The sequence below is a fragment of the Octopus sinensis genome, linkage group LG18, assembly GCF_006345805.1.
Source record: "Octopus sinensis linkage group LG18, ASM634580v1, whole genome shotgun sequence".
NCBI lineage: Eukaryota > Metazoa > Mollusca > Cephalopoda > Octopoda > Octopodidae > Octopus > Octopus sinensis.
In genome coordinates this window covers 42,026,866-42,048,277 of record NC_043014.1, presented here as the reverse complement: position 1 = coordinate 42,048,277, position 21,412 = coordinate 42,026,866, and the positions used below count along the sequence as shown (strand labels likewise).

The 21,412-nt window shown below is 36.6% G+C and overlaps 19 non-coding genes across 19 annotated transcripts; all 19 read right to left on the bottom strand.

Moving 5' to 3' along the window:
- Window positions 1-438: 438 nt before the first annotated feature.
- Trnan-guu lies at window positions 439-512 on the bottom strand. Its single transcript has one exon. It is a non-coding gene; the product is annotated as a tRNA-Asn (tRNA).
- Window positions 513-3,530: 3,018 nt separating this feature from the next.
- Trnan-guu lies at window positions 3,531-3,604 on the bottom strand. Its single transcript has one exon. It is a non-coding gene; the product is annotated as a tRNA-Asn (tRNA).
- A 917-nt stretch (window positions 3,605-4,521) lies between these two features.
- Window positions 4,522-4,595, bottom strand: Trnan-guu. The gene has a single exon. It is a non-coding gene; the product is annotated as a tRNA-Asn (tRNA).
- A 1,198-nt stretch (window positions 4,596-5,793) lies between these two features.
- On the bottom strand, window positions 5,794-5,867 carry Trnan-guu. Its single transcript has one exon. It is a non-coding gene; the product is annotated as a tRNA-Asn (tRNA).
- Window positions 5,868-7,552: 1,685 nt separating this feature from the next.
- Trnan-guu lies at window positions 7,553-7,626 on the bottom strand. Its single transcript has one exon. It is a non-coding gene; the product is annotated as a tRNA-Asn (tRNA).
- Window positions 7,627-8,021: 395 nt separating this feature from the next.
- Trnan-guu lies at window positions 8,022-8,095 on the bottom strand. The gene has a single exon. It is a non-coding gene; the product is annotated as a tRNA-Asn (tRNA).
- Window positions 8,096-9,418: 1,323 nt separating this feature from the next.
- Trnan-guu lies at window positions 9,419-9,492 on the bottom strand. Its single transcript has one exon. It is a non-coding gene; the product is annotated as a tRNA-Asn (tRNA).
- Window positions 9,493-9,880: 388 nt separating this feature from the next.
- Window positions 9,881-9,954, bottom strand: Trnan-guu. The gene has a single exon. It is a non-coding gene; the product is annotated as a tRNA-Asn (tRNA).
- Window positions 9,955-11,072: 1,118 nt separating this feature from the next.
- Window positions 11,073-11,146, bottom strand: Trnan-guu. Its single transcript has one exon. It is a non-coding gene; the product is annotated as a tRNA-Asn (tRNA).
- Window positions 11,147-11,961: 815 nt separating this feature from the next.
- Trnan-guu lies at window positions 11,962-12,035 on the bottom strand. Its single transcript has one exon. It is a non-coding gene; the product is annotated as a tRNA-Asn (tRNA).
- Window positions 12,036-12,348: 313 nt separating this feature from the next.
- On the bottom strand, window positions 12,349-12,422 carry Trnan-guu. Its single transcript has one exon. It is a non-coding gene; the product is annotated as a tRNA-Asn (tRNA).
- A 512-nt stretch (window positions 12,423-12,934) lies between these two features.
- Trnan-guu lies at window positions 12,935-13,008 on the bottom strand. Its single transcript has one exon. It is a non-coding gene; the product is annotated as a tRNA-Asn (tRNA).
- Window positions 13,009-14,899: 1,891 nt separating this feature from the next.
- Window positions 14,900-14,973, bottom strand: Trnan-guu. The gene has a single exon. It is a non-coding gene; the product is annotated as a tRNA-Asn (tRNA).
- Window positions 14,974-15,335: 362 nt separating this feature from the next.
- On the bottom strand, window positions 15,336-15,409 carry Trnan-guu. Its single transcript has one exon. It is a non-coding gene; the product is annotated as a tRNA-Asn (tRNA).
- Window positions 15,410-17,376: 1,967 nt separating this feature from the next.
- On the bottom strand, window positions 17,377-17,450 carry Trnan-guu. The gene has a single exon. It is a non-coding gene; the product is annotated as a tRNA-Asn (tRNA).
- Window positions 17,451-17,978: 528 nt separating this feature from the next.
- Trnan-guu lies at window positions 17,979-18,052 on the bottom strand. The gene has a single exon. It is a non-coding gene; the product is annotated as a tRNA-Asn (tRNA).
- Window positions 18,053-18,199: 147 nt separating this feature from the next.
- On the bottom strand, window positions 18,200-18,273 carry Trnan-guu. Its single transcript has one exon. It is a non-coding gene; the product is annotated as a tRNA-Asn (tRNA).
- A 1,867-nt stretch (window positions 18,274-20,140) lies between these two features.
- On the bottom strand, window positions 20,141-20,214 carry Trnan-guu. The gene has a single exon. It is a non-coding gene; the product is annotated as a tRNA-Asn (tRNA).
- Window positions 20,215-21,124: 910 nt separating this feature from the next.
- On the bottom strand, window positions 21,125-21,198 carry Trnan-guu. Its single transcript has one exon. It is a non-coding gene; the product is annotated as a tRNA-Asn (tRNA).
- Window positions 21,199-21,412: the final 214 nt, after the last annotated feature.

The following is a 21,412-nucleotide window of genomic DNA, read 5'->3' as shown; positions in this document are numbered from 1 at the left end:
ATATATACCCACACATATATGCATATTTGCATGTCTGTGCTTGTTCCCCACCGTCGCTTGACAACCGATGTTGGTGTGTTATGTCTCAGTGGTTCGACAAAAAAGACCGATAGGGTAAGTACTAGGCTTACAAAGAATAAGACCTCGGGTCAATTTCTTCGACTAGATGCGGTGCTCCAGCACAGCCACAGTCATATGACTGAAACAAGTAAAAGAATAAAAGAAAAACCAAGGAAATGTAAATGATTCTCGACAGAACTTTAAAGAATGTCAAAACTATAATGTCTTTCTCTCTTCTCTGTTAAATAACAGTAGAAAGGGTAATGTATTTATTTTATAATTGCAAAACAATGTCAGGGAAGAATGACGTAAGTTTAAACCATTGTATGGCGAGGGATTGCTGTATATACAAAAATATTAATAAAAGGATAAACTTGTCGTCCCTGGGTGGACTCGAACCACCAACCTTTCGGTTAACAGCCGAACGCGCTAACCGATTGCGCCACAGAGACAACTGTTGAAACTGGTTATCAGTACTGTATTTGACATAGTACGAAAGATTAATGCGGACTATTATGTATGGAAGGATGTAATTGCTAAATAACATGAATCAGCAGGCTACAAGTTAATATTTACCAGAGGCGAGAGTCAAATTTTATCAATATTTATTTTAGACTACATTTCGTGAACATATTACATGATTCTAACGTAACAGTTTATGGTTCACTGCTTTTTCGATGCGGGAGGGATAAGAGAGTATTTCTGATACTCGGAGGACAAGTACAAAATGCTACTTTTGTTTGTGAGTATTGGTTATTGATTATCTCACCGATATTTACATCTACAAATGATACACACACAAACACACAATACACACACGCATGCACACATACAAATACATGTATATATATGCATACGCACATACATGCATATATAAACATGCATACATACGCACATACATATTTATTTCTTTATTGCCCATAGGGGGCTAAACATAGAAGGGACAAACAAGGACAGACAAACGGATTAAGTCGACCTCGGCGGAATTTGAACTCAGAACGTAAAGACAGACGAAATACCCATTTCTTTACTACCCACAAGGGGCTAAATACAAAGAGGTCAAACAAGGACAGAAAAGCAGATTAAGTCGATTACATCGGCCCAGTGCATAACTGGTACTTAATTTAATCTATCCTGAAAGGATGAAAGGCAAAGTCGACCTCGGCGGAATTTGAACTCACAACGTAACGGCAGGCGAAATACCCATTTCTTTACTACCCACAAGGGGCTAAACACAGAGAGGTCAAACAATGACAGACAAACGGATTAAGTCGATTATATCGATCCCAGTGTGTGACTGGTACTTAATTTATCGACCCCGAAAGGATGGAAGGCAAAGTCGACCCCGGCGGAATTTGAACTCAGAACACAGCGGCACAAAGCATTTCGCCCGGCGTGCTAACGGTTCTGCCGTTATACGCACATAAGCTCGCCGCCTTATACGCACATACATATTTTGGGGAGAAAACCCGGTTAATGCGTTTTCGACTCGCATGATTGTTGAATTTACATAGTCTTGAATTCCGAAATAACATGGCGTTGATCTCAATTAGCACGCTATTCTGGTGGGTGTACAACCGGTTACCTACCCCCTGCCCATCTTCTGCTGCTTAATTCCCGATTTTGTTTTATCGTGTAATTTTTCTTTGTGTCCTGGCAATTTATATTGTGATCTAATCTTTATGTAAATAAAACAAAAATTGAAAATCAATTTATCTTGATATGAGATCACCATGTCTCGCACATATGGTTGTGATGCATGTGCCTAGTGTACCCTTATCAGACGGGTAGTCATGATGGGTATACTGGGCTTCGTATATTTTAACCCAGTGTCACGTTGATGGCATGCAGTGCTCTCTCACTAAATAATAATAATAATAATAATAATAATAATAATAATAATAATAATAATAATAATAATAATAATAATAATGATAATAATAATAATAATAATAATAATAATATAATAATAATAATAATAATAATAATAATGAGGAGGAGGAGGATGAGGAGGGTTTAAGTACAAGTTCAACACTTCTGAGGGGAGAGTTTAGTTGATGCCATCGGCCACAGTTTTCGATTGAAAATTTGATGGCAGTTGCTGACTCACTTAAATGTACAACTGAATGCCTAAGAGTGCTTTCTGAACGCTGTAAAAGGACCGTGAGGAAGTTTTATTTAACTTTACATTTTAAATAATCTTATATTAACAAAGACGGGATTGACAGAAAGAAAAAAATCTACATCGAAAACAGATTTAACAAAACGATTTTTTTCCTTCCCTGGGTGGTGTTGTTCATCCCAGCTTGCAGTATATAGAAAATAAGTGACACAGTATTTCAACAAATAAATTAGCTCGTTAAGAAAATCTCTATAGGAGATTTAGGCAATATCAATACTGAGAAGTAACGTTTATTTATCTTTGTTTTGCCCTTACTCTCTTTTCTCTTTTGCTCTCTTTTACTAGTTTCAGTCATTTGACTGCGGCCATGCTGGAGCACCGCCTTTAGTCGAGCAAATCGACCCCGGGACTTATTCTTTTGTAAGCCCAGTACTTATTCTATCGGTCTCTTTTGCCGAACCGCTAAGTGACGGGGACGTAAACACACCAGCATCGGTAGTCAAGCAATGCTAGGGGGACAAACACACACACACAAGCACACACACATAAACACACACACATATATATATATACATATATACGACAGGCTACTTTCAGTTTCCGTCTACAAAATCCACTCACAAGGCATTGGTCGGCCCGAGGCTATAGCAGAAGACACTTGCCCAAGATGCCACGCAGTGGGACTGAACCCGGAACCATGTGGTTGGTAAGCAAGCTACTTACCACACAGCCACTCCTATATCATTAATCTATAATTTAAAAAAAATTATCCATGTTTTATTTACCTTTACATTTAAGTAATTTTATATTAACAAAGACAGGAATGCAAAAAAAAAATAAAGAATCTATATTCAAAACAGTTTTGACAAAATTCAGCGTTTCAAAAAATAAAAAAAAAGAAGCTACATTTCAGCAGCACCTGGGTGGGATTGAACAACGAACCTTTCTGTTAATAGCCGAACGTGTTAACCGAATGGAGCACAGAGAAAAGTCCTACGCTGGGATATCTGCAGACGATTTCATTTTCTAAAGCAGTGAAAGCTTTAAGTAGATTACGGTAAGTATGGAAGTCTGAAAATGATAAATACGAGTCTGATACGAAACAATTTGGTATTTCAACAAGCAAATTAGCTCGTTAAGAAAATCTCTATAAGAGACGAAGGCAGTATATGAGAAATAACGTTTATCCATCTTTTCTGTTACCCTTATACCATTAATCTACAACTATCCATCACGTAACTTTACATTTAAATAGTTTTATATTAACAAAGACGGGATTGACAAAAAAAATCTATATTGGAAACAGATTTGACAAAGTTAAATGTTTTATAAAAAAAAAAAGTTTGATCGTCCCTGGGTGGACTCGAACCACCAACCTTTCGGTTAACAGCCGAACGCGCTAACCGATTGCGCCACAGAGACAGCTGATAACAAAGCTTATCTGCAGACTATTTCATTTCGTAAAGTGATGAAAGCTTTAATATGTCACGCTAAGTATGGAACACAGAAATGGATAAATAAGGGTTTGACGCGAGACAATTTAGTATTTCAACAAGCAAATCTCTTTAAGAGTCGAAAGCAGTGTCAATGCTGAGAAGTAATGTTGATCTCCGTCTATACATGAGTGTACTCTAAGAACGGACGATACTGCTATTTTAACCTCAGGAGGACGTCTCCTCCAGCTGTTTGCCCAGTGCTCTTCGCACTCGATATATGTATTACAAGCGGGGAGAGAACTCCTTATCACTCCAGCTATTAAGTCCATCAGGCCGCGCTGTTTCAACCTTATTATGGTCATCCTCTGTGATGGATATTCGTCTGTTAGATATAGGAGTAGTTCACCCCAGTTTGCAATATATAGAAAATAAGGTACACACAGTCACTGATTTTCTGATAAACTAGCACTTTAGGAAAATCGCTGTAAGAGACTACTGCTATATCAGTATTGACAAATAATGCTTATCTTTTACCCTTATAGTATTAATCTATTATTTAAAAAAATTTTACCCATGATTTTATTTAACTGTACATCTAAATAAGCTTATATTAAAAAAGACGAGATTGACAAAAACCTATATTGAAAACATTTAACAAAGTTAAAAGTCATTTTTTTTTAAAGAGAAAAAAAACGTTGACCGTCTCTGGAGGGGGCTGAACAACTAACCTTTCCGTTAGCAACCGAATGTTCTAACTGATTACACCACAGAGATAACTGGCACAGATCTGTTTGCACAGACTTTCATTTCGTAGAGCAGTGAAAGCTTTCAGTAAGCCATTCTAAAGTATGGAAGACCGAAAACGATAAATACGATAAAATATTGATAAAAAGCTTAACTTGTCGTCCCTGGGTGGACTCGAACCACCAACCTTTCGGTTAACAGCCGAACGCGCTAACCGATTGCGCCACAGAGACAACTGGTGAAACTGCTTATCAGTACTGTATTTCTAAACTGAAGTTTTCCCTGTAAGTTTGGAATAATATTCCCTCATATTATTATTATTACTATTATTATTATATTATTATTATTATTATTATTATTATTATTATTATTATTATTATTATTATTATTATTATTATTATTATTATTATCATTATTGTATACATATATGTATATTTGTATGTCTGCGCTTGTTCCCCCGCTTTCGCTTGACAACCGATGTCGGTGTGTTTATGTCCCCGTAACTGAGCGGTTCGACAAAAAGACCGATAGGATAAGTACTAGGCTTACAAAGAATAAGTCCTCGGGTTGATTTCTTCGACTAGATGCGGTGCTGCAGCACAGCCACAGTCATATGACTGAAACAAGTAAAAGAATAAAAGAAAAACCAAGGAAATGTGAATAATTCTCGACAGACCATTAAAGAATGTCAAAACTATAATGTCTTTCTCTTTTTTTTTGTTGAATAACAATATGGCTTCGACAAAGAGTGATCTATCAAAGCGGGGGTAAAAACTATAGTTCATAGTGTAGTTTATATATTCACCATTATCGACAAATATATATATATATATATATATATATAAATATATATCTGTAAATATAATATGTGACAATTATTCGGTAGCCATGATAAAACTCCGAGTTTCGGATGTTGGGGCGGAAACCCACCCTGGCATCTCTTCAGTTATCGGACCTGAAGGGATGCCGGCGTGGGTTTCCGTCCCGACATCCGAAACTCGGAGTTTTATCATGGCAACTGAATAATTGTCACATATTACATTTACAGATAAATTCCTCTATTTACATAATATCGAGGTTTCTTTCATTCTTTTGTTGTCTTGCTATTTCTATCACTATATAAATATATATATACAATCAATTTTTTTGTGCGTATGCCATCATCGAACACCGATGGACTACTAATATGTACAATAATCACTTGATTGTCGGGGGTTTTACGTTCCAAAATCCCCCGCGATAGGTGCAAATACGTGAAGTAGAAACAGTACTGTATGTCTTTTTTAAAAATTATTATTATAATTTGTATATATTTATTTTATAATTGCGAAACAATATCAAGGAGGAATCGACTTAAGCTTAAACAATAAACCGTTATATGGCGAGGGATTGCTGTATATACAAAAAATAATGATAAAAAGATTAACTTGTCGTCCCTGGGTGGACTCGAACCACCAACCTTTCGGTTAACAGCCGAACGCGCTAACCGATTGCGCCACAGAGACAACTGCGGAAACTGCTTATCAGTACTGTATTTGACACAGTACGACAGATTAATGCGGACTATTATGTATGGAAGGATGTAATTGCTAAATAACATGAATCAGCAGGCTACAATTTAATGTTTAACAGAGACAAGTGTCAAGCTTTATCAATATTTATTTTAGACTACATTTCGTGAACATGTTACATGATTCTAATGTAACAGTTTACGGTTCACTGCTTTTACGATGCGGGAGGGATTAGAGAGTATCTCTGATACTCGGAGGACAAGTACAGAATGCTACTTTTGTTTGTGAGTATTGGTTATTGATTATCTCACCGATATTTATATCTACAAATGATACACACACAAACACACAATAGACACACGCATGCACACATACAAATACATGTATATATGCATACACACATACATGCATATATAAACACATGCATACAAACACACGTACATATTTATTTCTTTATTGCCCACAGGGGGCTAAACATAGAAGGGACAAACAAGGATAGACAAACGGATTAAGTCGACCTCGGCGGAATTTGAACTCAGAACGTAAAGACAGACGAAATACCCATTTCTTTACTACCCACAAGGGGCTAAACACAGAGAGGTCAAACAAGGACAGACAAACGGATTAAGTCCGATTATATCGATCCCAGTGTGTGACTGGTACTTAATTTATCGACCCCGAAAGGATGGAAGGTAAAGTCGACCCCGGCGGAATTTGAACTCAGAACACAGCAGCGGACGAAATACCACAAAGCATTTCGCCCGGCGTGCTAACGGTTCTGCCAGCTCGCCGCCTTATACGCACATACATATTTTGGGGGAAAAACCCGGTTAATGCGTTTTCGACTCGCATGATTGTTGAATTTACATAGTCTTGAATTCCGAAATAACATGGCGTTGATCTCAATTAGCACGCTATTCTGGTGGGTGTACAACCGGTACCTACGCCGCTGCTCATCTTCTGCTGCTTAATTCCCGATCTTATTTTATCGTGTAATTTTTCTTTGTGTCCTGGCAATCAAATTGTGATCCAATCTTTATGTAAAGAAAAAGAAAATTGAGCATGCGCAATGTGGTTTGTGCCTACCACCACCAGTTGCCAGTGACATCTCAACAGCTTATAAACTTTCAAGATCGTTGTTGAGAAACTTGTCTTACAATCACTTGGTTTTGGTTTCGGTCCCACTGCGTGGCACCTTGGGCAGATGTCTTCGACTATAGCTCCAGTCGATCTATGCCCTGTGAGTGGATTTGATAGACGGAAACTGAAAGAAGCTAACCGATTGCGCCACAGAGACAAATGACGTGCCGTACTATCTGCAGACGATGTTATTTTGTAAACCGATTACGCCACACAGACAACTGGCGCAGATCTGTTTGCACAGACTTTCATTTCGTAAAACAGTGAAAGCTTTAAGTAAGCCATTCTAAAGTATGGAAGACCGAAAACGATTAATACGAGTTTGATACTTAACAATTCGGTTTTCAACAAACAAATTAGCTCGTTAAGAAAATCTCTACACGAGACGAAAGCAATATCTATACTGAGAAATAACGTTTATGTCATTCTCTTAAATTTCTATCTATGTTTTAATTAAACTTTACATTTAACTAATCATATATTAACAAATACGAGACTGACAGAAATCTATATTGAAAACAGATTTGACAAAATGAAAACGTCCCTGGGTGGGCTTGAACCACCAACCTTTCGGTTAACAGCCGAACGCGCTAACCGATTGCGCCACAGAGACAGTTGACGGGCCATATTATTTGCAGATGGATTTATTTTCTAAAACAGTGAAAGCTTTAAGTAGGTTACGGTAAGTAAGGAAGGCTGAAAATGATAAATTCGAGTCTGATACGAAACAATTTGGTATTTCAACAAGCAAATTAGGTCTTTAAGAAAATCTCTATAAGAGACGAAGGCAGCATCAATTCGGAGAAATAACATTTGTCCATCTTTTTTTTTTACCCTTATATCATTAATCTACAAATTTAAAAAAGGATTCTATTCATGTTTCATTTAATTTTACATTCAAATAATTTCATATTAACAAAGACGGGATTGACAAATAAATAATAAAAGTCCATATTGGAAACAGATTTGACAAAGTTAATTGTTTTGTAAAAAAAGAAGTTATCCACTCGTCCCTGGGTGGGCTTGAACCACCAACCTTTCGGTTAACAGCCGAACGCGCTAACCGATTGCGCCACAGAGACAGCTGAAAGACCACCTTATCTGCAGACTGTTTCATATCGTGAAGTGGTGAAAGCTTTAATATGTCCCGCTAAGTATGGAACACAGAAATTGATAAATAAGGGTGGTTTGATGCCAAGCAATTTAGTATTTCAACAAGTAAATCTCTTTAAGAGTCGAAAGCAGTGTCAATACTGAGAAGTAATGTTTATCGCCGTCTATACATGAGTGTACTCTAAGAACAGACGATACTGCTATTTTAACCTCAGGAGGACGTCTCCTCCAGTTGGTTGCGCAGTGCTCTTCGCACTCGATATATATTGCAAGTGGGGGAGAGTACTCCCTACTATTCCAGCTATCGAAACCATCAGACCGCTCGGTTTCGACATTATTATGACCGTCTTCTGTGATGTATACTCGTCTGTTAACCATAGCAGTAGTTCCCCACAGTTTTGCAATATATAGAAAATAAGTGACACACTGTCACTGATTTTCTGTTAAACTAGCACTTTGAGAAAATTGCTATAAGAGACGACAGCTTATATTTTACCCTTATATTATTTCTGCGAGATGTCCCTGTGGCGCAATCGGTTAGCGCGTTCGGCTGTTAACGAATGGTTAGTGGTTCAAGCCCACTCAGGGACGAACAGACACTTTTTTTTTACAAAACATTTAACTTTGTCAAATGGACGAGCGAATATCTTCTTTTTTTTTACAAAACAATTAACTTTGTCGAATCTGTTTCCAATATGGATTTTTTTTGTCAATCCCGTCTTTGTTAATATGAAATTATTTTTTTTGTTTCCACCCAATTTTATTTAACTGTACATCTAAATAAGCTTATATTAAAAAAGAGGTTGAAAAAATCTATATTGAAAACATTTGACAAATTTAAAAGTCATTAAAAAAAATAATAATAAAAACGTTAACCGTCTCTGGATAGGGTGAACACCAAACTCTCGACTAGCAGCCGAACATTCTAACCGATTACGCCACAGAGACAACTGGGACGTATTTGTTTGCGTAGACTTTCATTTCGTAAAGCAGTGAAAGATTTCAGTAAGCCATTGTCAGTATGGAAGACTGAAAACGATAAATGCGAGTTTGATACGAAAGAATTTGGGTTTCGACAAACAAATTAGCTCGTTAAGAAAATCTCTATACGAGACGAATGCAATATCTATACTGAGAAATAACATTTATCTCTCATTCTTTTAAATTTATATCTGTGTTTTACTTAATGATTTCATTTAACTAAGCTTATAATTACAAAGACGAGATTGACAGAAATCTATATTGAAAACAGGTTCGACAAAATGAAAACTAAGAAAAGAAAATGAAATAAACGTCCCTGGGTGGGCTGGAACCACCAACCTTTCGGTTAACAGCCGAACGCGCTAACCGATTGCGCCACAGAGACAGATGACACGCCGTATTATCTGCAGACTACTTTATTTTCTAAAGCAGTGAAAGCTTTAAGTAGGTTACGGTAAGTATGGATGGCTGAAAATGATAAGTACGAGTCTGATACGAAACAACTTGGTATTTCAACAAGCAAATTAGGTCTTTAAGAAAATCTCTATAAGAGACGAAGGCAGCATCAATTTGGAGAAATAACATTTGTCCATCTTTTTCTTTTTACCCTTATATCATTAATCTACAAATTTAAAAAAAAATTCTATTCATGTTTCATTTAATTTTACATTCAAGTAATCTTATACTAACAAAGACGGAATTGACAAAAAAAATCTATATTGGAAACAGATTTGACAAAGTTAAATGTTTTGTAAAAAGAAAAAGTTTCTTTCCGTCCCTGAGTGGACTTGAACCACTAACCTTTCGGTTAACAGCCGAACGCGCTAACCGATTGCGCCACAGAGACAGTTGGCAAAAAATCGTGCGCAGACTATTTTCATTTGTGAAGAAGTGAAAGCTTTAAGTACGCCATGTTAAGTATGGAAGGGTGAAATGATAAATACGAGTTTGATGCGGTACTATTTAGTATTTCAACAAGTAAATTAGCTCGTTACGAAAATCTCTATAAGAGACGAAAGCAGAATCAATAGTAAGAAGTAACGTTTATTTATTTTTCTTTGGCCCTTATATCATTAATCTTTAATTAAAAAAAATTATCCATGTTTTATTTACATTGACATTTAAATAATTTTATATTAAGACGGGAATGCAAATTAAAAAAATCTATATTAAAGATAGATTAGACAAAATTCAGCGTCTTTTGAAAGAAAAAAAGCTTGACCCGACCCTGGGTGGGCTTGAACCACCAGCCTTTCGGTTAAAAACCGAACGCGCTAACCGATTGCGTCACAGAGACAACTGGGACACGTTTGTTTGCGGAGACTTTCAATTCGTAAAGCAGTGAAAGATTTGAGAAAGCCATTGTCAGTATGGAAGACTGAAAACGATAAATGCGAGTTTGATACGAAAGAATTTGGGTTTCAACAAACAAATTAGCTCGTTTAGAAAATCTCTATACGAGACGAAAGCAATATCTATACTGAGAAATAACATTTGTTTCTCATTCTTTTAAATTTATATCTGTGTTTTACTTAAAGATTTCATTTAACTAATCTTATAATTACAAAGACGAGGTTGACAAATCTATATTGAAAACAGGTTCGACAAAATGAAAACTAAGAAAAAAAATGAAATAAACGTCCCTGGATGGGCTTGAACCACCAACATTTTGGTTAACAACCGAATGCGCTAACCGATTGCGCCACAGAGACACATGGCATGCCGTATTATCTGCAGACGATTTTATTTTCTAAAGCAGTGAAAGCTTTAAGTAGGTTACGGTAAGTATGGATGGCTGAAAATGATAAGTACGAGTCTGATACGAAACAATTTGGTATTTCAACAAGCAAATTAGGTCTTTAAGAAAATCTCTATAGGAGACGGGATTGAGAAAAAAAAATTTTTAAATAAAAACAGATTTGACAAAGTTAATTGTTTTGTAAAAAGAAAAGGAAGATATTCGCTCGTCCCTGGGTGGATTCGAACCACCAACCTTTCGATTAACAGCCGAACGCGCTAACCGATTGCGCCACAGAGACAGCTGATGATCAAGCTTACCTGCAGACTGTTTCATTTCGTGAAGTGGTGAGAGCTTTAATATGCCACGCTAAGTATGGAACACAGAAATTGATAAATAAGGGTTTGACGCGAGACAATTTAGTATTTCAACAAGCAAATCTCTTTAAGAGTCGAAAGCAGTGTCAATACTGAGAAGTAATGTTGATCTCCGTCTATACATGATTGTACTCTAAGAACGGACGATACTGCTATTTTAACCTCAGGAGGACGTCTCCTCCAGCTATTTGCCCAGTGCTCTTCGCTTTTGATATATATTGCAAATGGGGGAGAGAACTCCTTACCATTCCAGCTATCGAAACCATCAGACCGATCGGTTTCGACATTATTATGGTCATCTTCTGTGATGGATACTCGTCTGTTAGTCATAGCAGTAGTTCCCCCCAGTTTGCAATATATAGAAAATAAGAGACACACAATCACTGATTTTCTGATAAACTAGCACTTTAAGAAAATCGCTATAAGAAACGACTTCTGTATCAGAACTGACAAATAATGCTTATATTTTACCCTTACAGTATTAATCTATCATTTTTGTTTTTGTTTCTGTCCATATTTTATTTAATTGTGCATCTAAATAATCTTATATTAAAAAAGACGAGATTGACATTAATCTATATTGAAAACATTTGACAAAGTTAAAAGTCAATTTTATATCTGTGTTTTATTTAAAAATTACATTTAACTAATCTTATAATTACAAAGACGAGATTGACAGAAATCTATATTGAAAACAGGTTTGACAAAATGAAAACTAAGAAAAAAAAAATGAAATAAACGTCCCTGGGTGGGATTGAACCACCAACCTTTCGGTTAACAGCCGAACGCGCTAACCGATTGCGCCACAGAGACACATGGCATGCCGTTTTATCTGCAGACGGTCTGATACGAAACAATTTGGTATTTCAACAAGCAAATTAGGTCTTTAAGAAAATCTCTATAAGAGACGAAGGCAGCATCAATTCGGAGAAATAACATTTGTCCATCTTTTCTGTTACCCTTATATCATTAATCTACAAATTAAAAAAAATTCTATTCATGTTTCATTTAATTTTACATTCAAGTAATCTTATACTAACAAAGACGAGATTGACAAAAAAAATCTATATTGGAAACAGATTTGACAAAGTTAAATATTTTGTAAAAAAAAAAGAAATTTTCTGTCCGTCCCTGAGTGGACTTGAACCACTAACCTTTCGGTTAACAGCCGAACGCGCTAACCGATTGCGCCACAGAGACAATTGGCAGAAAATCGTGCGCAGACTGTTTTCATTTGTGAAGAAGTGAAATTTTTAAGTAGGTCATGTTAAGTATGGAAGGCTGAAAATGATAAATACGAGTTTGATGCGATACTATTTAGTATTTCAACAAGTAAATTAGCTCGTTACGAAAATCTCTATAAGAGACGAAAGCAGAATCAATAGTAAGAAGTAACGTTTATTTATTTTTCTTTGGCCCTTATATCATTAATCTTTAATTAAAAAAAAAAAATTATCCATGTTTTATTTACATTGACATTTAAATAATTTTATATTAACACGGGAATGCAAAAAAGAATCTATAAAGATCTGGCCGAAATAAGATTAAGATTAATGTAAAAAATAAATATCACTGAAGCAAAATAACACCAAATATATAGTGCGTGTGTTTTTATTGGCTAAACTGGCAATATGACCTTTCCGAAATATAACAAAATCTATAAAGATAGATTTGACAAAATTCAGCGTCTTTTGAAAGAAAAAAGCTTCACCCGTCCCTGGGTGGGCTTGAACCACCAACCTTTCGGTTAACAGCCGAACGCGCTAACCAATTGCGCCACAGAGACAACTGACAGAATGTTTTTTTCAACAAAGTATTTATTTGTGTTTATTATATAGCCTAGATTGATTTAATTTGGTTATATATGGAAGCCTGGAATTGATAAGCAATAAGAATGAGCTGAGAAATGACTATAGTAAAGGAATTTATATGAAGTCTTACCCGTATTATAGACCTTCGAATAAAGCTGCGCATACAGGACCACAGCATACAGACATTAACATTAGGACAATACAACCATGGCGCCCCTGGGCAACTTCACTGTCTCGGAAAATCTCTAAAATAGATATCTTATATATTCCAGTTCATTTTTCTTATGTTAAAACAATTTCTGAATCATAAAATAATCAAACAACTGTAATAGGATATATTATCACCGTAATCACCGTGACCGACCAGGCTATCAGATGTTGTTACACATCGCTGGTCACAATGCGCTTCGCATTGTTTTAGCCTTCAAATGACGCCACCCCGCTGGCCAAGCGAGCAGGCCAACAGAAGAAAGAGTGAGAGAAAGTTGTGGTGAAAGAGTACAGCAGGGGTCGCCACCACCCCCTGCCAGAGCCTCGTGGAGCTTTAAGTGTTTTCGCTCAATAAACACTCACAACGCCCGGTCTGGGAATCGAAACCGCGATCCTACGACCACGAGTCCGCTGCCCTAACCACTAGGCCATTGCGCCTCCACAGGATATATTATAGGATATTTTTATAGGATATTTTATACCAGGTTTTCTTAAATCTGAGTGTCTAGCGTACAAGGAGGGGTCGTTGTGAGATCACAAGTATGTGATAAATATCAAGGAGGTGCTATAGGGGGCGCTGGTATTTAAAGGTGTCGTGATATTTCTTTGAAAGAAAATATTCATATCAACTACGACTCTTATGTTTTAAGTACATTTCCAAAAACTAGGATGACAAAATATTAGGTATTATAAGATGCAGGGAGTACTGTGTGTTTTGAGGTAAATTGATTTTCTGGGATTTTGGCGGGAGGCCAGCAGTTTCGGTGGAGATTTCATCAACCCCAGTGTTTAACTGGTACTAATTTTATCGACCTCGAAAGGATGAAGGGTAAAGTCGACCCCGGTGGCATTCGGACTCAGAAGGTAAAGATGGACGAAAAGCTGTATTACACTCTTTTACTTGTTTCAGTCATTTGACTGCAGCCATGCTGGAGCACCGCCTTTAGCCGAGCAAATCGACCCCAGGACTTATTGTTTGTAAGCCTAGTATGCCGAACCGCTAAGTTACAGGGACGTAAACACACCACAATTGCTTGTCAAGCGATGATGGGGAAATACACACACATATATATATATATATAAACACACACACACATACACACACACACACACACACACATACACACACACACACACACATGAACACACACACATATACGACAGGCTTCTTTCAGTTTCTGTCTACAAAATCCACTCGAGGCTATAGTAGAAAACACTTGCCCAAGGTGCCAGGCAATAGGAATGAACCCGGAACCATGTGTTTGGTAAGCAAGCTACTTACCACACAACCAATCCTGCGCCTATAATAAACTACTTTAAAAATATATTTAAATTTGATCAAAGTAATAGCATTGATTATTATCTTTTAATGTACAAGGTAAGGTGGCTGTGTTTATGAACGCCATTCAGTCATATATATGTATATATATATATATATGTGTGTGTGTATGTGAGTGTATGTGTGCGTGTATCTATATATAATTTCATAGTTCAATGATAAGATAAACAATGTTAGGGTACTGATGTAGGGAGATCTATTATTTATTTTAAGTCGTTTTTTTATATTATTAATTATATATATTTCCTCTTCAGATTAGAATATACGTTCAAAAATTGTGATACGAAAGTCCAAAAGTAAAATACCAAAATTACCTCCGTCCCTGGGTGGATTCGAACCACCAACCTTTCGGTTAACAGCCGAACGCGCTAACCGATTGCGCCACAGATACAGCTGACTGAACTTTATGCGCAGACTGTTTTCATTTGTAAAGAAGTGAAAGCTTTAAGTAGTCCATGTTAAGTATGGAAGGCTGAAAATGATAAATACGAGTTTGATGCGATACTATTTAGTATTTCAACAAATTAGCTCGTTACGAAAATCTCTATAAGAGACGAAAGCAGAATCAATAGTAAGAAGTAACGTTTATTTATTTTTCTTTGGCCCTTATATCATTAATCTTTAATTAAAAAAAGTTATCCATGTTTTATTTACATTTACATTTAAATAATTTTATATTAAGACGGGAATGCAAAAAATCTATATTAAGATAGATTTGAAAAATTCAGCGTCTTTTGAAAAAAAAGATTCACCCGTCCCTGGGTGGACTTGAACCACCAACCTTTCGGTTAACAGCCGAACGCGCTAACCGATTGCGCCACAGAGACAACTGACAGAAGGCTTTTTCAACAAAGTATTCATTTGTGTTTATTATATAGCCTAGATTGATTTAATTTGGTTATATATGGAAGCCTGGAATTGATAAGCAATAAGTATGAGCTGAGAAATGACTTTAGTAAAGGAATTTATATGAAGTCTTACCCGTATTATAGACCTTCGAATAAAACTGCGCATACAGAACCACAGCATACAGATATTAACATTAGGACAATACAACCATGGCGCCCCTGGGCAATTTCACTGTCTCGGAAAATCTCTAAAAAATATATCTTTATATATAAAAGTCAAGTTGTGTGTCTGTCTCCTACGATTTAGATTCCTAACTACTCCCACATTTTGCGGTGCAGTGTAACCAAAAGCGGGTATCTTATAGTCGTGATTCATATCGAGCCCTTCTGGGTATTAGCGCGTGTCTACGATGAGTCTACGATTTTAAAAATAATTTACCATCATTTTTTTCCATTTTAATTCGTTTTTTCGCTATTATATAAGGGAAGTAACTCTCTAAAAATGTCTACGATGAGTCAACGATTTAAAAAAAAATTTACCATAATTTTTTTTTCAATTTTTAATGCATTTTTTTTTTGCTATTTTTTGGCTATAACTCTCTAAAAATGCTTATATAGTTATTTCCCTTACAAACTCGAGCAACGCCGGGCGATAATGCTAGTATCTTATATATTCCAGCTCATTTTCTTATGTTAAAACAATTTCTGAATCATTAAATAATCAAACAACTGCAATAGGGTATATTATAGGATATTTTATACCAGGTTTTCTTAAATCTGAGTGTCTAGCGTACCAGGAGGGGTCGTTGTGAGATCACAAGTATGTGATAAATATCAAGGAGGCGCTATAGGGGGCGCTGGTATTTAAAGGTGTCGTGAGTTTTCTTTGAAAGAAAATATTCATATCAACTACGACTCTTATGTTTTAAGTACATTTCCAAAAACTAGGATGACAAAATATTAGGTATTATAAGATGCAGGGAGTATTGTGTGTTTTGAGGTAAATTGATTTTCTGGGGTTTTGGCGGGAGGCCAGCAGTTTCGGTGGAGTAGAGGGCTAGACGATTTCATCAACCCCAGTGTTTAACTGGTACTAATTTTATCGACCTCGAAAGGATGAAGGGTAAAGTCGACCCCGGTGGCATTCGGACTCAGAAGGTAAAGATGGACGAAAAGCTGTATTACACTCTTTTACTTGTTTCAGTCATTTGACTGCAGCTATGCTGAAGCACCGCCTTTAGTCGAGCAAATATACCCCAGGACTTATTGTTTGTAAGCCTTGTAAGCGGAACCGCTAAGTTACAGGGACGTAAACACACCACAATTGCTTGTCAAGCGATGTTGGGGACATACACACACACATATACACACACACACACACACACACACACACACACACACACATATATATATATACGATAGGCTTCTTTCAGTTTCTGTCTACAAAATCCACTCACAAGACTTTGGTCGGCCCGAGGCTATAGTAGAAGACACTTGCCCAAGGTGCCACGCAATGGGAATGATCCCGGAATCATGTGGTTGGTAAGCAAGCTACTTACCACACAACCAATCCTGCGCCTATAATAAACTACTTAAAAAAATATATTTAAATTTGATCAAAGTAATAGCATTGATTATTATCTTTTAATGTACAAGGTAGCTGTGTTTATGAACACCATTCAGTCATATATATATATATATATGTATGTGTGGTGTGTGTGTGTGTGTGTGTGTGTGTGTGTGAGTGTATGTGTGCGTGTATCTATATATAATTTCAGAGTTCAATGATACGATAAACAATGTTAGGGTACTGATGTAGAGAAATCTATTATTTATTTTAAGTCGTTTTTTTATATTATTAATTATATATATTTCCTCTTCAGATTAGAATATACGTTCAAAAATTGTGATACGAAAGTCCAAAAGTAAAATATCAAAAATACTACCGTCCCTGGGTGGATTCGAACCACCAACCTTTCGGTTAACAGCCGAACGCGCTAACCGGTTGCGCCACAGAGACAGCTGCTGGTGACTTCCCTCACTAAGGTATTTAATTGTTTTGAAAGTTAGCAATGTTTAATTAGCTTTCTAAAGTATGAGAGGCCCGAAGTCCGTTATCAGCTGGTTAGCGCGTGACTGGGAAATTTCGGCAGTGATATCTATACTTATATAATTTTCAGTATACAGTGATCTCTCGACTGTCACGAGTGTTACGTTCCAAATACGTTCGCGATAAGTGAAAACCCGCGAAGTAGAAACAGTACTGTACTGAATTTCTTTTTTTAATAATTTGTATATATTTATTTTATCATAAATGCAAAATAACACCACTGAGGAATCGACGTAAGCTTAAATAACAAAACGTGTTATGGAGAGAGATTGATATATTTCACGAAAATTAGTATAATGTGGACGGGCAAAGATTTTTGAGTTGAACCATTATGCGCAAGAAAGTGATGTGTAAGAATTATACTATTAAAGTGAAGATATATCTTATTCCCTGAGGTGTATAGATATATTGATATAAATAAATCAAAAGAAAGTGCATCGTCCCTGGGCGGGCTCGAACGACCAACCTTTCGGTTAACAGCCGAACGCGCTAACCGATTGCGCCACAGAGACAACTGATAACGGAGTTTGTTCACAACGTAATTATTTGTTTTGCAATGAAGCCTAATTTAATTAGATTTTCTTATGTACGGAAGGCAGAAATTGATAAGTAACAGAAATTGTGATACGAAAGGCCAAAATTAAGATATCAAATACGATCGTCCCTGGGTGGATTCGAACCACCAACCTTTCGGTTAACAGCCGAACGCGTTAACCGGTTGCGCCACAGAGACAGCTGCTGGTAATGTCCCTCACTAAGGTATTTAATTGTTTTGAAATTTAGCAATGTTTAATTAGCTTTCTAAAGTATGAAAGGCACGAAACCCGTTATCAGCTGGTTAGCGCGTGACTGGAAAATTTCGGCAGTGATATCTATACTTATATAATTTTCAGTATACAGTAAATCTCTCGACTATCACGGGTGTTACGTTCCAAACACCTCCGCGATAAGTGAAAATCCGCGAAGTAGAAACAGTACTGTACTGTACTTCTTTTTTAAATAATTTGTATACTCTTTACTCTTTTACTTGTTTCAGTCATTTGACTGCGGCCATCCTGGAGCACCGCCTCTAGTCGAGCAAATCGACCCCGGGACTTATTCTTTGTAAGCCCAGTACTTATTCTATCGGTCTCTTTTGCCGAACCGCTAAGTAACGGGGACGTAAACACACCAGCATCGGTTGTCAAGCAATGCTAGGGGGACAAACACAGACACACCAACATATACACGCACATGCATATATATATACATATACATATATACGACAGGCTTCTTTCAGTTTCCGTCTACCAAATCCACTCACAAGGCATTGGTCGGCCCGAGGCTATAACAGAAAACACTTACCCAAAGTGCCACGCAATGGGACTGAACCCGGAACCATGTGGTTGATAAGCAAGCTACTTATATGTAATTAATTATTCGTGTGTCTGTGTGTCTTTGCGTCTATATTTGTCCCCCTGCCGTCGCTTGGCAATCGATGTTGGTGTCCCCGTAACTTAACGGTTTAACAAAAGTCACCAATAGAATAAGTACTAGATATACAAAGAATAGCGGAGGCGCGGGCGCGTGGTTTAGTGGTTAGGGTGTGGGACCTATGATCGTAAGATTGTGGTTTCGATTCCTGCACCGGGTGATGCGTTGCGTTCTTGAGCAAAACACATCATTTCACGTTGCTCCAGTCCACTCAGCTGGCAAAAATGAGTGATCTTGAAACGGATCGGAGTCCCGTCCAGGTGGGGAATTTCTACGCCACTGAAACCGGAAAACCGGCCTCTATTAGACTGGCATGGTTCGAGAAGGAAACGTTTTTTTACAGAGATGAAGTCCTGGGGTCGATTTCTTCGACTAAAAAAAGAAAAAAAAGCTTTAAGGTGGTGCTCCAGTATGGTCGCAGTCAAATGATTGAAGCAAGTAAAAGAATAAAAGAATCTATATACAAGAGACTTTACGTTCGATTGTTAATCGTTTCTATTACTATGACGTCATAATAATATCATAATTCTATTAATTACTTAAATTATGACTATATTTCGCAGGAAAGTTTTGTGGAAATTTAACTGAGACGGTAAGCACAAGTTTCGTTCGATCTTGCTCGGCACCGTAAAGCGGGATCATACTAAAAAAAAAAAAACCCTCGTTTCTGGGTGGGCTTGAACCACAAACCTTTCGGTTAACAGCCGAACACGCTAACCGATTGCGCCACAGAGACGCATGACATGCCGTATTATCTGCAGACGCTTTTATTTTCTAAAGCAGTGAAAGCTTTAAGTAGGTTACGGTAAGTATGGAAGGCTGAAAATGATAAGTACGAGTCTGATACGAAACAATTTGGTATTTCAACAAGCAAATTAGGTCTTTAAGAAAATCTCTATAAGAGACGAAGGCAGCATCAATTCGGAGAAATAACATTTGTCCATGTTTATTTTTTTACCCTTATATCATTAATCTACAAATTAAAAAAAGAATTCTATCCATGTTTCATTTAATTTTACATTCAAGTAATCTTATACTAACAAAGACGTGATTGACAAAAATAATCTATATTGGAAACAGATTTGACAAAGTTAAATATTTTGTAAAAAAAAAAAAAATCTTCTTTCCGTCCCTGAGTGGACTTGAACCACTAACCTTTCGGTTAACAGCCGAACGCGCTAACCGATTGCGCCACAGAGACAGCCGACAGAAATTCTTGCGCATTTGTAAAGAAGTGAAATTTTTAAGTAGGCCATGTTAAGTATGGAAGGCTGAAAATGATAAATACGAGTTTGATGCGATACTATTTAGTATTTCAACAAGTAATTAGCTCGTTACGAAAATCTCTATAAGAACGAAAGCAGAATCAATAGTAAGAGTAACGTTTATTTATTTTTCTTGGCCCTTATATCATTAATCTTTAATTAAAAAAAATTCCATGTTTTATTTACATTGACATTTAAATGATTTTATATTAAGATGGGAATGCAAATTAAAAATGTAATTAAAGATAGATTTGACAAATTCAGCGTCTTTTGAAAAATGCTTCACTCGTCCTGGGTGGGCTTGAACCACCAACCTTTCGGTTAACAGAAGAACGCGCTAACCTATTGCGCCACAGAGACAACTGACGGAAAGCTTTTTCAACGAAGTATTTATTTGTGTTTATTATATAGCCAAGATTGATTTTATTGGTCATATATGGAAGCCTGGAATTGATAAGTAATTAGAATGAGCTGAGAAATGACTTTATAAAGGAATTTATATATACTTCGCATATCAATGTAGTTAAGTTTAGTTTGGGTTTCTCATGTATGGAAGGCAGGAATTTATAACTAGCCAAGGGTGAGAATTAACGTGAACTAATGAAGGTATATATATGATATCGAAGCTGCAGTCGTCTTAAAGGTTCAAAGGGACACTCTAGACATCGAGTCAGTTCCTTCTTTAGTGAGTAGTTGAAAAAAAATTGAGCTGAGAAACAACTTTTTTATCTGTCATTCTTTTAAATTTCTAACTATGTTTTAGTTAAACTTTACATTTAACTAATCTTATATTAACAAAGACGAGAGTGACAGAAATATATTGGAAACAGATTTGACAAAATGAAACGTCCCTGGGTGGGCTTGAACCACCAACCTTTCGGTTAACAGCCGAACGCGCTAACCGATTGCGCCACAGAGACAGATGACATGCCATAATATCGGTAGACAATTTTAATTCTAAAGCAGTGAAAGCTTTAGTAGGTTACGGTAAGTATGGAAGGCTGAAAATCATAAGTACGAGTCTGATACGAACAATTTGTATTTCAACAAGCAAATTAGGTCTTTAAGAAAATCTCTATAAGAGACGAAGAGCAGCATCAATTCGGAGAAATAACATTTGTCCATCTTTATTTT